We start from the raw sequence: 12,533 nt of genomic DNA, 5'->3' as shown, positions 1-12,533 counted from the left end.
GACATCCCAATAATAGTGAAGATCCCATTTGCAAGGTGCTGGCAGTCTAGTAAAACTGAAGGAGCCCTGAAACATGGCTTCAGAAATACATGCTTGCTTTTGCCCCGATTTGCTTTGTGATCTTGTGCTGATCACCATCCTTCCCTGGGCTTGAGCTTCTCATCTATGAGGTGAGGGCATTGGTTGATAATTCTCTAAAATCCTTTCCAGCATTAACATGCTACTCTGTAAATACACCTGATGTTGTGTCTGATTAGAATACAGCTTCGGGCTTATTTACCCAGCCAGTATTTTTTAAAAGTCTGTTATGTTCTAGGTGCTGGAGACACAGCAGTGAACACAACAGACAAAATCACCTGCTCTCTTGGAGTTTACATTCTGGTGGGAGAAATAGATAACTGAGAAACATCTAAGTGAGATATACAGGAGATCCTCATCATTCATGGAGTATTTTTGAATTTGCTTACTTGCTAAAGTTTCTTTGTAGCCCCCAAATCAATACTTAAGGCACTTTCACGGTCACTGGCTGACATGTGAGGGAAGTGGTAAAAAATCTGAGTCACTTAATACACACAATTCCCAACTGAGGTCAAACAAGGTGATGCCTTCTCCTTGCAGCTCTCATGTTGTAAACAAACGTCCTTTTAGCACACAACTTTCAGTGTGAAGTTTTTCACATTTTTCTGATTTTTGTGTGCAATTTAAAAATAGCCCTCAAGTGTAGTTCTGAAGTGCTGTGTAGTCTTCCTAAGTGCAAGAAGGCTATGATGTGCCTTACGGAGAAAATATTGGGTTGGCCAAAAAGGTCATTCGGGACTTTCCATAAGATGTTATGAAAACCCCGAATGAAGTTTTTGGCCAACCCAATACATGTGTTAAATAAGCTTCATTCAGACATGAATTACAGTGCTTGTTGGTCATGAGTTCAATATTAATGAAACCATGTATATTAAATAAGGTGTCTTTAAACAAAAACCAGAAACAAAGTTACGGATTGATTGGTTGACAAACATGTGGTGACCAGAGGCTTGCAGAAACCAAATTTTACGTTACCTTTAGGAGCAAATGGCTCTGTGTTTGCTAATTCAGAGTTCACTGCAGCTTCACGGACCGTCACTACTGCCAATAACAAGAAGCGACTGGATACTATGTCAGACTGGGGTAAGAGCTATGGAGGAAAGCAGGAGATGGAGTCCATATCTTAAAAGCGTGCCAGAAAAGTGTGTTTCAGGCAGAAAAAGTGGCAAAAATGATAACTGTGCAGCAGAAGTGGTCTTTGCATGTTGGAGGGGCAGCCTAGTGGCTGGTACGGCTGGAGAAGACTGAGGCTGGGGACAGCAGGTGGAGATGAAGTTGAGAAAGTAGCAGAGACCACGCCATGTAGGGCTTTGGGGGTACGACAAGGACTCTGACTGCATGCTGAGCCATATGGGAAAGTGTTGGAGGGTTTTGATAGAGGAGGGATATGATCTGAGTTCCTTTTAAAGGGGTCCCTCTGGCCGGGGTGTTGAGAACAGACTGAAGCAGGACAAGGAAGAGGACAGCAGACCAGCCAGGAGGCTGTTACAGTGACTTGGATGAGAGCAGACGACAGTGAATCTTGAACAACACACCTGCGGCATCACCGTTAGCCTCCTAACCAAGCAGAGGTTGCCAGGAGTCTGAGAGGTTTGCTGTTATTGCAGAAGTCCTTGAACTTGAGCAGTAAATTATCCTCAAAGTTTCATTAGCTCACCTTGGCATGGTTCTCTCCTCGGACGCCCTGTGCCATGTTCCTCTTGAGAAGTGGCTATAAATAACCTGCGATTCTGCTCTCATCAGGGAAACAGGACCTGGAGTCGTTTTCCAGACACGTTAATAATCACCCTCTCCTCCCCCCCAAATTAATCTTATTATGAGGCAGCCTTGCCCTGGGTATCTCCTAATCATCATTTAACCCCAGGACTCAGCCGTCCTGTAATGCACCAGGCTGTGCTTCTCCTTAGTGGCCTCAGAGGAGCACTAGGTTCAGTTGAAGTTCCAGCCAAATATCTTTCCCAGACAAATCCATTGCATTGCAATAGAGTGTGGTTTTGATCTAATTAACTGAATTCATCTTTACACTGCTCTATGATTACCTGTACTTTGGGGCAAATTTGAGGCAAAATTCAAGATTCAAGGAGAAGGCAAGAGGTTTGAATGCAACTTTCATTAACTCTTTAAGGACAGCAGGTGGGAGGGAGGAAGGAAGAGGGAATTGACATTAGTTGAAATGTACTCTGTTCATTCATTCATTCCTTCATTCAGTATTTACTGAACACCTACTATGTTCTAGGCATTATTCTAGGTGCCAGGGACAGAGCAGAGAGCCAATACGTATATTAATCAGTGGTGTGAGAAGCAGAACAGAGCGATGCACTGATTCAGAGCATGAACTCTGGAGCCAGACTGTGCTCACACGCCAACCCTAGTTGTGTGACCTTGGGCAAGTACTTCGTCTCCCCTGTGCCTCAGTTGCATCATCTGTAACACAGGAGATAATAAAAATACCTGGATCACAGCTGATTAAATTAAGCGAGTTCATGTTCAATGTATTTAAATAGTATCAGTCTGGTTGAGCCTGCTTGGTAAGTGATATGAGAGAACACGTGTCCTAAAGGTGGAATTTAGGAAAATCCTAGAGTGGAAGGGGGGCCAGCCTCGTCTCCTTAGGCACTCTGTTCAGAGCTTTGCTCAGCTCATCTGCATCTCCACACAGTCTCAAGAGGTCAGCCATCCTTCTTCTTTTTCACAAACAAGGAAACTGAGAACCGGGACTGGGCAGCTGTTTGCCGCTGAGCACACAGAGCGAGATTTGTGAGGCAGAGTGAGGAATCCAGCTTGGGTACGTTTGATTACAAAGTCTCACTTCCCCAGGCTTCACTGTACTTCACTGTGGGGCTGAGAGGTAGAAAGTTATTTTACGCCTAAATACAGAATACCCTGCCCCTTCCCTCCACCTAAGTGGCATCAGGGACCAGGGTCTCTAGGAAAAGCACATGGATTATTAGTCCAACGCCCCCTTTGTACTACGTCACAACAAATGGCCACAACGTGTTCTCTTGAACTTCTCTGGCAGAGCTGGGGGGAGCTCAGTCCCTCCCCAGGTACCTCGGTCACAGACCTGGTTTGCCTGAGATGCCTGTTGTACAAGTTAATAAATTCTCTCTCATGCTCCTTTTTTAAGCAGTTGGACTTCTTGTACGTTCTAAAATGCTGTATTCTCACGCAGCTCACATGTACCCTTTCCCTGCACGTCATTTGAAGGAGCTACCAAACCTTCTTGGGTTTAGGTGAAAAAAAGCTCATTTTCTTCCCCCCAGCAATTTTTAGAAGGGTTCTGAGGGTGGTGACACCATCTTTATTTACCATAAAAAAAGGCCTCTATTTGGGTGACAGGACTAATGTTTTCTAAGCCCAGATTAGGCTCTAGGGTTGATGACACAAGTTTTGTACAGGTAGAATATTCTACAGATAATAATAGCTAACTTGTATTAAGTGCTTATTATGACCAAGTGTTATGCTAACACCATATACAGATTGTTTGCTCATTAAATCCTCACAACACCGTATGAGATTTTTATTAGCCTGTTCAGTAGATGTGGAAACCGAGGCTCAGAGAACTCAGTCACTTGTCTGATAACATGTAATAAATGGTGGAGTCACTTTCTGAATGCATGTCACCTGACCCCAGAGCCCACTTTCTTAACCATAGATCACAGCCTCCCTGGTTCATGAAAGTACTAATGATGTCATATAAAATACCACGTACACTTGAAATTATACTCGAAATTATTACATGGCTGCAATGCTAACAGTTTGTCTCCATGCCAAGTGACATTTTTGGAATACAGTAAGTACTCAGTAACACTGAATGAATGAATGAGTGAATTAATGAATGAATGACTTCGCGTGTAGGATTGGTACAGTCTCCGCATGGCCTTTTAAACATGCTTTAACAAAATCCATTTTCCTTCATTGACTTTCTTTTTTTTTTAATATAAATTTATTTATTTATTTAGGCTGCATTGGGTCTTCGTTGCTGCACGCGAGCTTTCTCTAGTTGCGGTGAGCGGGGGCTACTCTTCGTTGCAGTGCGTGGGCTTCTCATTGCAGTGGCTCCTCTTGTTGCGGAGCACGGGCTCTAGGTGCGCGGGCTTCAGTAGTTGTGGCACGCGGGCTCAGTAGCCGTGGCTCGCAGGCTCAGTAGTTGTGGCTCACGGGCTTAGTTGCTCCCTGGCATGTGGGATCTTCCTGGACCAGGGCTCGAACCCGTGTCCCCTGCATTAACAGGCAGATTCTTAACCACTGTGCCACCAGGGAAGTCCCTCCTTCACTGACTTTCAAAGTTAGTATTGAATACTAAAAGTCTCATTTCTTGGAAGTGGATTTTGGAAGCATCCTGGTAACAGTAACCTTGGCTTTGGGGAATTGGAAGCAATTTTTGGACCCCAGAAACTTGCAGTCTCTCCTTCCCTGCCCAGGGTGGCTTAAGCTTGGTAATTCTCAGCTCTTCTTTTAGGTCAACCCAGGGGTATTAAGAACACAGACTTGAAAGCTTCACTGTCAAAGAGATTTTATGAATGTATTATGCATAGGATGCTTGAAGGAACCAATGAGCTGTGGATCATGTGCATACTCATGTAGCCCATTTATTTATTCATCGCTCTAGCTGTGGAATGAAATGAAGGGGATGGCGTTAATTTTGCTAGAAGCAACTGGAGAGTACCTGCCACTTCGTGCTCCAGACTAATGTGTCTCTAGGAGCTGGTGATTCAGAGGTGGGAGGTCTGGGGGAAGGTGCAGCTGGAATTTGGAAGTATCTCTCATAGTTAGCAATGTCCCCAGGTATCGCATCATGGAGCCATGTTAAAGTCAAGAGCACGAGCTCTTTAATGGCTGTATTCACAAGTTATCAATCCCATTTAAAGAGTTTGTTTGACGAACTTATGGTTACCCGGGTCTGGGGGGGAGGGTTGGGGGGAGAGATAGTTAGGGAGTTTGGGACTGACATGCACACACTGCTATATTTAAAATGGATAACCAACAAGGACCTACTGTATAGCACAGGGAACTCTGCTCAAAATTATGTAACAACCTAAATGGGAAAAGAATTTGAAAAAGAATAGATACATGTATATGTATAACTGAATCACTTTGCTGTACACCTGAAACTAACACAGCATTGTTAATCAACTATACTCCACTATAAAATAAAAAGTTTAAAAAAAGAGTTTGTTTGAAATAGTTGTACTGTGAGCTAAAGAAGTCCCCCAAAGCAGGTTTCCAGAAGCAGGAGGGACACAGTGTTTTGAAGTGAGGGGTCTTAAAGTCCCAGCTCCACTACTTCTTAGTTGTACAAACTCCTTGTCGGTGAGGAGGTGAGTCTGTGTGGAATCTTGGTGAGGCAAAGTGGTTTAATAAAAATAATTAGCTTTTTAAAGAATTGATCAAACTGGAGTTCAAATCCTAGTTCCACCACTTACCAGCTGTGTGTCCTTAGGCCAGCCTCTTGATCTTCACAGCCTCAGTTTCCTCATCTGTAAAACAGCAATGAGCATATTTAACCATTCAGGATTGTTTGAGGACTAACACAATAATGGGTGTAAACTTTCTGGCATGGACATGATTACCAATGTCAAGTGTCATTCTTTTCTATGTTCCTCCTATATGCTCCCAATACGTAAGGATAAGCCCTGTTTTTAGCTAATACTAATTGTATATCAGAAATCTGATGCTTGAAGTTAATGGAAAATCCAACTCAAGTTGCCTTGAACAGCAAAAGGCAACTTACTGACTGGGGTAAATGAACATCCCAAAGGAAGATCTGGCTTCAGACAGGATTCGACGCATCTTACACAGATATTTTTCATCTCTCTTCTCCAAATTTCTCTTTTCTGCTTCAGTATAAGAATGACTCCCCTTATGATGCAAAATGGCTGCCAGGAGCTTGCAGAAGCCCTATTCTTCCTCCTCCCAGGCAGCAGGAGCCAAGTATGACTTTCCCCAGAGCCATCTCAGATAGAGGAGAAATATTGTTTTCTCTTCTAACAAATAGATCTCTTATCTCATTGGCTTAAAGTGTATCAGATGCACTGAACCAATCAGAGTGGCTTCCTGGAGAGTGTGGACTGTTTTAAGCCAAACAGAGCACGTCCCTGGAGGTGAGGGTGGGGCTGTGTGTGTAAGAAGGGGGTGATACCCAGCTAAAAACTGAAGTTTTATTACCAAGAGGAAAGGGGAGTGGATGTGATTTGCTTTTTTACTTTTTACTGTCCTTCAGAATAGAATAAGAGAATTCCCCTAGAAACCTCTAAATTATGGTCTTATACCATTTTAGAGGACTTCACGGGATGCTAGATTTTAATAGGATGTTATTTTTAACCTTTCACAGTCCTGACCCATATATTTTGTGTCACAAAGACACAGGGACCATCATCTGGGTTGGACTCGAAGGTCTCTGGACCATCCCAGCTGGAAGATTTCACACAGCCCCTGTAATAGTGGAAAGTGTGCTCTGTTGTAAGGTAGTTAATTGGTACTAACTGAAGCCCAGTACAGCAATTTGGTGGTGATTCAGAGGAGAATGATGCTTAAGGCTTATCCATGATCGCACAAGAGTTTTGCTTTATAATTCAGTTGCGCAATTTAGTTTTTTGTAAATAGTGACTCTGATACTCCAGAATCACTATGCGAGCTCACAAGGCAGGAAATGTTCAAATAAAAGCCCGTGTTCTGGTCTGCGAGAGTTTCAATCTAATCTTTCCTGTCTGCTAGGGCAGTGGTATTTTAGACCTGGTGAGCACCAAGACTGCAAGTCACATGGCACAAGATGGAATCCCTGCTCCACATTTTGCTAGCTGGACCTCTGTTTTCTCACCTGTAAAATGGAGATGTTTGTGGTGTCTACTGCAAAGAGTTGTGGTGAAACTTAATAAAGTAAAGCCCAATGCCAGGCACAGTGAGTGCTTAATAGCAGTTGCTATTATTGGAAGTAGTAATAGAAACCCATAGAGGGATAACAGTAACCTGAGTCAGTTATAATATATGCATTTTGTGCTTCACTTTCCCCACCTGTAGAATGGGGGTATCGATACCTTATAGGGTTGTTGGGAAGATAAGTGAATTCAAGTACATCATTCAGGGCCTTGGACACAGTAGGTGTTCAGGAAGGATGTAGCCCAGTGGTTCTCAACGAGGGAAGATTTTTTCCCACTAGGGGCCAGTTGGTAATGCCTGGAGGCATGTTTGGTTGTCACAGCTGATGACGGGGAGCTCCTGGAATCCAGTGTGTAGAGGCCAGGGATGCAGCTAAACGTCCCACAACGCACAGGACAGACTCCCCACAGCAAAAATTATCTGGCTCAAAATATCAATAGCGGCAGAGGTTCAGAAACTGCTATAGTCAAAAGCCTGAACAAGGTCATCTTTTGTTCCTTGGTGGCTTTTGTGGCTTCCCTTGGAAGGTTGTTCCCATGGGACAGAGGCCAACTATCAGAAAAGAGCCAGATTGGCCTTGTGAAGTGGGTTTTGGTTATGCTCCTTTAAAAAGTCTGTTTAAAAATAAAGCTTTTTTTAAAAAAAAACAACAAAAAAACCCTCATTGTTGTAAAACACCCCATGCTCAACCGCCTCCTGTGTCTGTCTTTCCAAATCCAACCTGGGTTCAAAGAGCAGCCCCATCAGTTGTGACCTTGAGCAAGTTATTACCTCTCTTAGCCTCACTTTACTCAACTGCAAAATGGCAATAATAATACACTGGCCCCTTAGGGCAATAATAATACACTGGCCCCTTAGGATTCCATGAGTTAAGGTAGCAGAAGCACTTAGCACAAAGTCAGGCACCATGTGAATATGTGAGATCGCTATCAGGGTCTTGGCGGTTGTTAACTCTTACATGGCTTCATGACATCTGCCTTTCCCACCTTTTGTTGAAGCCTAAAAATAAAAAGAGAACAGAGATGTGAAATCGTTTCCCCCCCACAAAGTTAAAAGGAGTCATAAGCATAAGGCTGTTGTTAATATCACTTTGAAGGAAGGTGAGGAATATCCCGGGAGACTCCCTCTGGTGAGGGTTTCATGAATTTCAGGAGCAGAGACCTGACTCCCTGCAGAGCCAAACCTCCTCTTCCTCTTTATCTTGGCGGGGAGATGAATACCAGACCCCTGGTTCCCTAGGAGTCTGCATCTTATTTTCTGACTGCTTCCCTTATTTCACTCCAATTGATTTTCCATTTCATAGCAGGGGAAAAAAACACAAAGCAGAAGCAAAAAATGCATCCTCAATCCTTTACCAATTGTATTTCTTTTGACCTGATCATTTAGGAAAACAGGATGAAGCCCCCAAGCGTGTGTGTGTGTGTGTGGAGTGTGTGCGTGTGTGTGCACACAGCAGTTGTGTGTCTGCATGCTAGGGTCAGGGAAGTGATCACATGCATGTCATTTGCGTGCTTCTAAGTACTTGTGTACATGAGTGCATGCCTGTGCGTGCACCCACGGTTGCATATGTATCAGCATGTGTGGCTTGTGTGCCTATGTCATTATATTTGTGTGTGAGAATCTCAGAATTCATATCTAAGGCTGTACGTGTCCCTGCATGTTTGTGCTGTGTGTGCACGTGTGAGTTCTCTATTGCAAACACTCATCAATTTTGTGTTTGTAAGTACATAAGTAGATGAGTGTGTTTGCTTGTGTGACTATTATTATGTGTGTCGGGTGCATGCGAATATTCCTACATGTAGGGACACAAGCAGGTGAATATTTGTGCACACACTGGAGGCTGTGAATATAAGTCTGTGTTTGTGCTTGTGTGTATTTTAGCCAATATTATCAGTGACTGTGCATCTGATACATTGGTGTGTGTTTGCAGGTGTGTGTATATGTGTGTGTGTGGGTGTGAAAGAGAGGAAGAGGAGCAGAGACCTTCAGTGGATTTTTATCTTTTTGTCCATCACTACTTGGACCAAATATCCTCCCCAGTTAGTCATCTCAGGGAAGAAACAGCAACAGCGACCATGTAAATGCAGGGGGGGAAGTGATTAGTCAATTAGTTCCTCCTTCCCCTTTCACAGTGACTACTTACAGATATTTTTTTAAATGAGAGTGTATTAAAATGTAGGGAGGAAGCTATTTTTAAAAGCTTCATTGTGTATCTGATATTCCCAGAAAGGTCTGGAGTCCGAAGGGACAGACTCTCATCCAGGAATCTTGCTTCGTTTACGTTCTGACGAATTGCACATCTGAGAGGACGTGATGGAAACCACCGGCTTAGCTGTGTGTTTGCTGATCCGTGTTTAAGAGTTGCCATTTCGACGGTTTTAAAAATGATGAGGACGATATTTTGCTGGTGCTGAAAGGCGAAGCCAGTGGATTTTAGCTCTACGATCTCAGAAAGTTCAAATTCTATGTAGGTTTTAGCTGGCGAGGCACTTACACATGACCTAGTTTAACTTTCTTGTTGCAGGGATGAGGAAACTGAGAGTTTGTTTCTAGGGGATGGAGAGACAGCAGTGAACAAGATAAGTTAGGTCTCTGTGGAGATTAAAACCCAGTGAGGGATAGAAGGACACCCCAGCCCTGCTCACTCAGCTTCAGACTTGTTGTTTTCTTTCTGTTCCCTCTAAGCTTGTCCCTTCCCCAGGGCCTTTGCACTTGCTATTCCCTTTTTTTAGAATGTTCTAGACTTCACATGGTTCACTCCTACTTGTCATTCAGTTCTCAGCTCCGTGTATTCTGTCTAAAATACTCCCCAACCAGTTCTGTCTTCATAGCCCTTCTCACTAAATAAAATGAGTCCGTGTGTGTGTGTCAATGTGATTATTTTTTGTTTCCCCCAACTAGAATGTGAGCTCTAAAATGACCAGAATCATTTCTGACTTATCCACTGGCCTATACCAATTGCCTTGCATGTAGTAAACACTCCATAAGTGTTTGCTGAATGAGTAAATGGTTTAAGTAAAGGAATAAATGTAGAATTTCCCAAGTCATAAGTATTATGAAGAAAATAAAACTGTGTTGGTCTGTCAGAGGCATTTGAGTGAGGTAAGAGCCCTGTGATGGAGAGTCAGGCCTGTGACGAGAGAAAGGAGGGACATTGGCCTGGGGTGGGAAGGAGCTCTGTGGAGGCCTGGGTGTCTGTGGCGGAGCAGGAAGGCTGGAAGTTGCAGGGGCGAGCCAGAGACAAGAGTCAGGTGATGTCAGGCAGGGACCAGCAAACTCTTCCCAGGAAAAGGCCACATGGCAAATAGTTCAGGGTTTGCAAGACTATATGGTTTCTGTTGTAATTGCTCAATTCTTCCATTTACAGAAAGATCAGCCATAAACGATACAAAAATGAATGGGTTGTGTTCCCCAAAAAACTGTCTTGACAAAAACCAATGTTAGGTTGGCTTTGTTTGACCCAAGGACCCCAGTTTGCAGACCTCTGATGTTGGGCACCCTAGGCTGTGGGAAAGCATTTGTGTTTCATTCTCAAAGCATCAGGAAATCTTATGGTTAGTGTCTTTGAAAACCATCATTCTAAGGAGAACAGAACGGATGGAGCAGGAAGAAGCACAAGCACACTTCATCTTGGTTTGGGCTCAGAGGCAGTGGAAAGACTGCCTGAGATCAAATATCTGCTTTGCCAGCTAGGAGCTGTGTGATCTTTGGTGAGTTACTTGCCCTCTCTGAGAGTTTCCTCACCTGTACAATAGGGATGTTATCTTATCTTGTAGGTGCTTGGTGATGATTAAATGGCAGGATGGTTGTGAAAGTTCATCCCTTGTTCCTGCGCAATCACCTCATATAAGAGTTTCCCAGGGCTGCTATCACAAGTTACCACAAACTTCACGGATTAAAACAACAGAATCTGTTCTCTTGTGGTTCTGGAAGCCCAAAGTCTGAAATCAAAATGTTGGCAAGACGATATTCCCTCTGAAGTCTCTAGAGGTGAATCCTTCCTTGACTCTTCCAGCTTCTGGGGGCCCCAGGCATTCCTTGGTCTGTGGATGCATCATTCCAACCTCTGCCTCTGACTTTATATGACTTCCCTCACTGTGTTCTCTGAGTCCTTTTTTTTATCTCTTATAGGGACACTCGTATTTAGAGTTGACCCCAATCCAGTATGATCTCATCCCAGTCTTTACCTTAATTACATTTGCAAAGATTCTATTTCCAAGTAAAGCCCTATTCTGAGGTTCCAAGTGGACATGAATTTGGTGGGGGGACATTATTCAATCCACTATTCCGCATAACCTGAAAATCCTACATTTCACGTTGGATGCTTTCTTGTCCTTCATTCTGTGAGTCCGCCATCTTTTCTGAGTGACTCGCTCACCAATATGAGTTCCCAAGAATCATCCTCACTCTCTTGACCAGCGCCCGCTTCCAGTCAATGGTAGTTGAATTAGGTGGTGGTTCAGTTCTTAACAACCTTGTGAAGGAGATGCTGTTTGTTCCTGAAGACCCAAACTGGAAACTACCCAAATGTCCGTCAACAGAGAATGCATAAACTGTGACACGTCCATACCATGGAATACTCCTCAGCAATAAAAGGATCAAACAATTATTATCTGCAACAACATAGATGAATCGCAAAAGCATTATGCTGACAGAAAGAAGACACAAAAGAGGACATAGTATATGATTTCATTCACATGAAAATGTAGATAAAGCAAAGCTAAACTATAGTGACAGAAAACAAAAAGTGACTGCTTCTGGGTGGGAGAAGTATTGACTTGAAAGAGTTATGAAGGAAACTTCTGGGGTGATGGATATGTTCTATAGGTTTAATATAATGATGGCGACTCTGATGTATGTATCCAAACTCATCAAACTTAATTTAAATGATTGCATATTACTGCCTATAAGTTTCAACTTCAATAAAGTTGATTAAAAATAACTTTAAAAAGAGTGAAGGCAATCCCACTCCTGGACATATAGCTGGAGAAAACCATAATTAAAAAAGATACATGTACCCCAGGGACTTCCCTGGTGGTGCAGTGATTAAGAGTCTGCCTGCCATTGTAGGGGACATGGGTTCGATCCCTGGTCCAGGAAGATCCCACATGCCGCGGAGCAGAGCTAAGCCCGTGCCCCACAACTACTGAGCCTGAGCCCTAGAGCCCACGAACCACAGCTACTGAAGCACAAGCGCCCTAGAGCCCATGCTCTGCAACAAGAGAAGCCACTGCAATAAGAAGCCCACATACCTCAATGAAGACCCAATGCAGACAAAAAAAAAAAAAAAAAGGTACATGATACATGTACCCTAATGTAAATTGCAGGACTATTTACAATAGCCAGGACATGGAAGCAACCTAAATGTCCATCAACAAAGGAGTGGATAAAGAAGATGTGGTACATATATACAATGGAATATTTTTACTCAGCCATAAAAAAGAATGAAATAATGCCATTTGCAGCGACATAGATGGACCTGAAGATTGTCATACTGAGTGAAGTAAGTCAGACAGAGAAAGACAAATATCATATGATATTGCTCATATGTGGAATCTAAAAAAACTGGTACAAAT

The sequence above is a fragment of the Monodon monoceros genome, unplaced genomic scaffold, assembly GCF_005190385.1.
Source record: "Monodon monoceros isolate NGI ecotype Baffin Bay Population unplaced genomic scaffold, NGI_Narwhal_1 Super_Scaffold_13, whole genome shotgun sequence".
NCBI classification, from domain to species: domain Eukaryota; kingdom Metazoa; phylum Chordata; class Mammalia; order Artiodactyla; family Monodontidae; genus Monodon; species Monodon monoceros.
The sequence above is the reverse complement of the archived record's forward strand: the minus strand, read 5'-3'. Positions refer to the sequence as shown.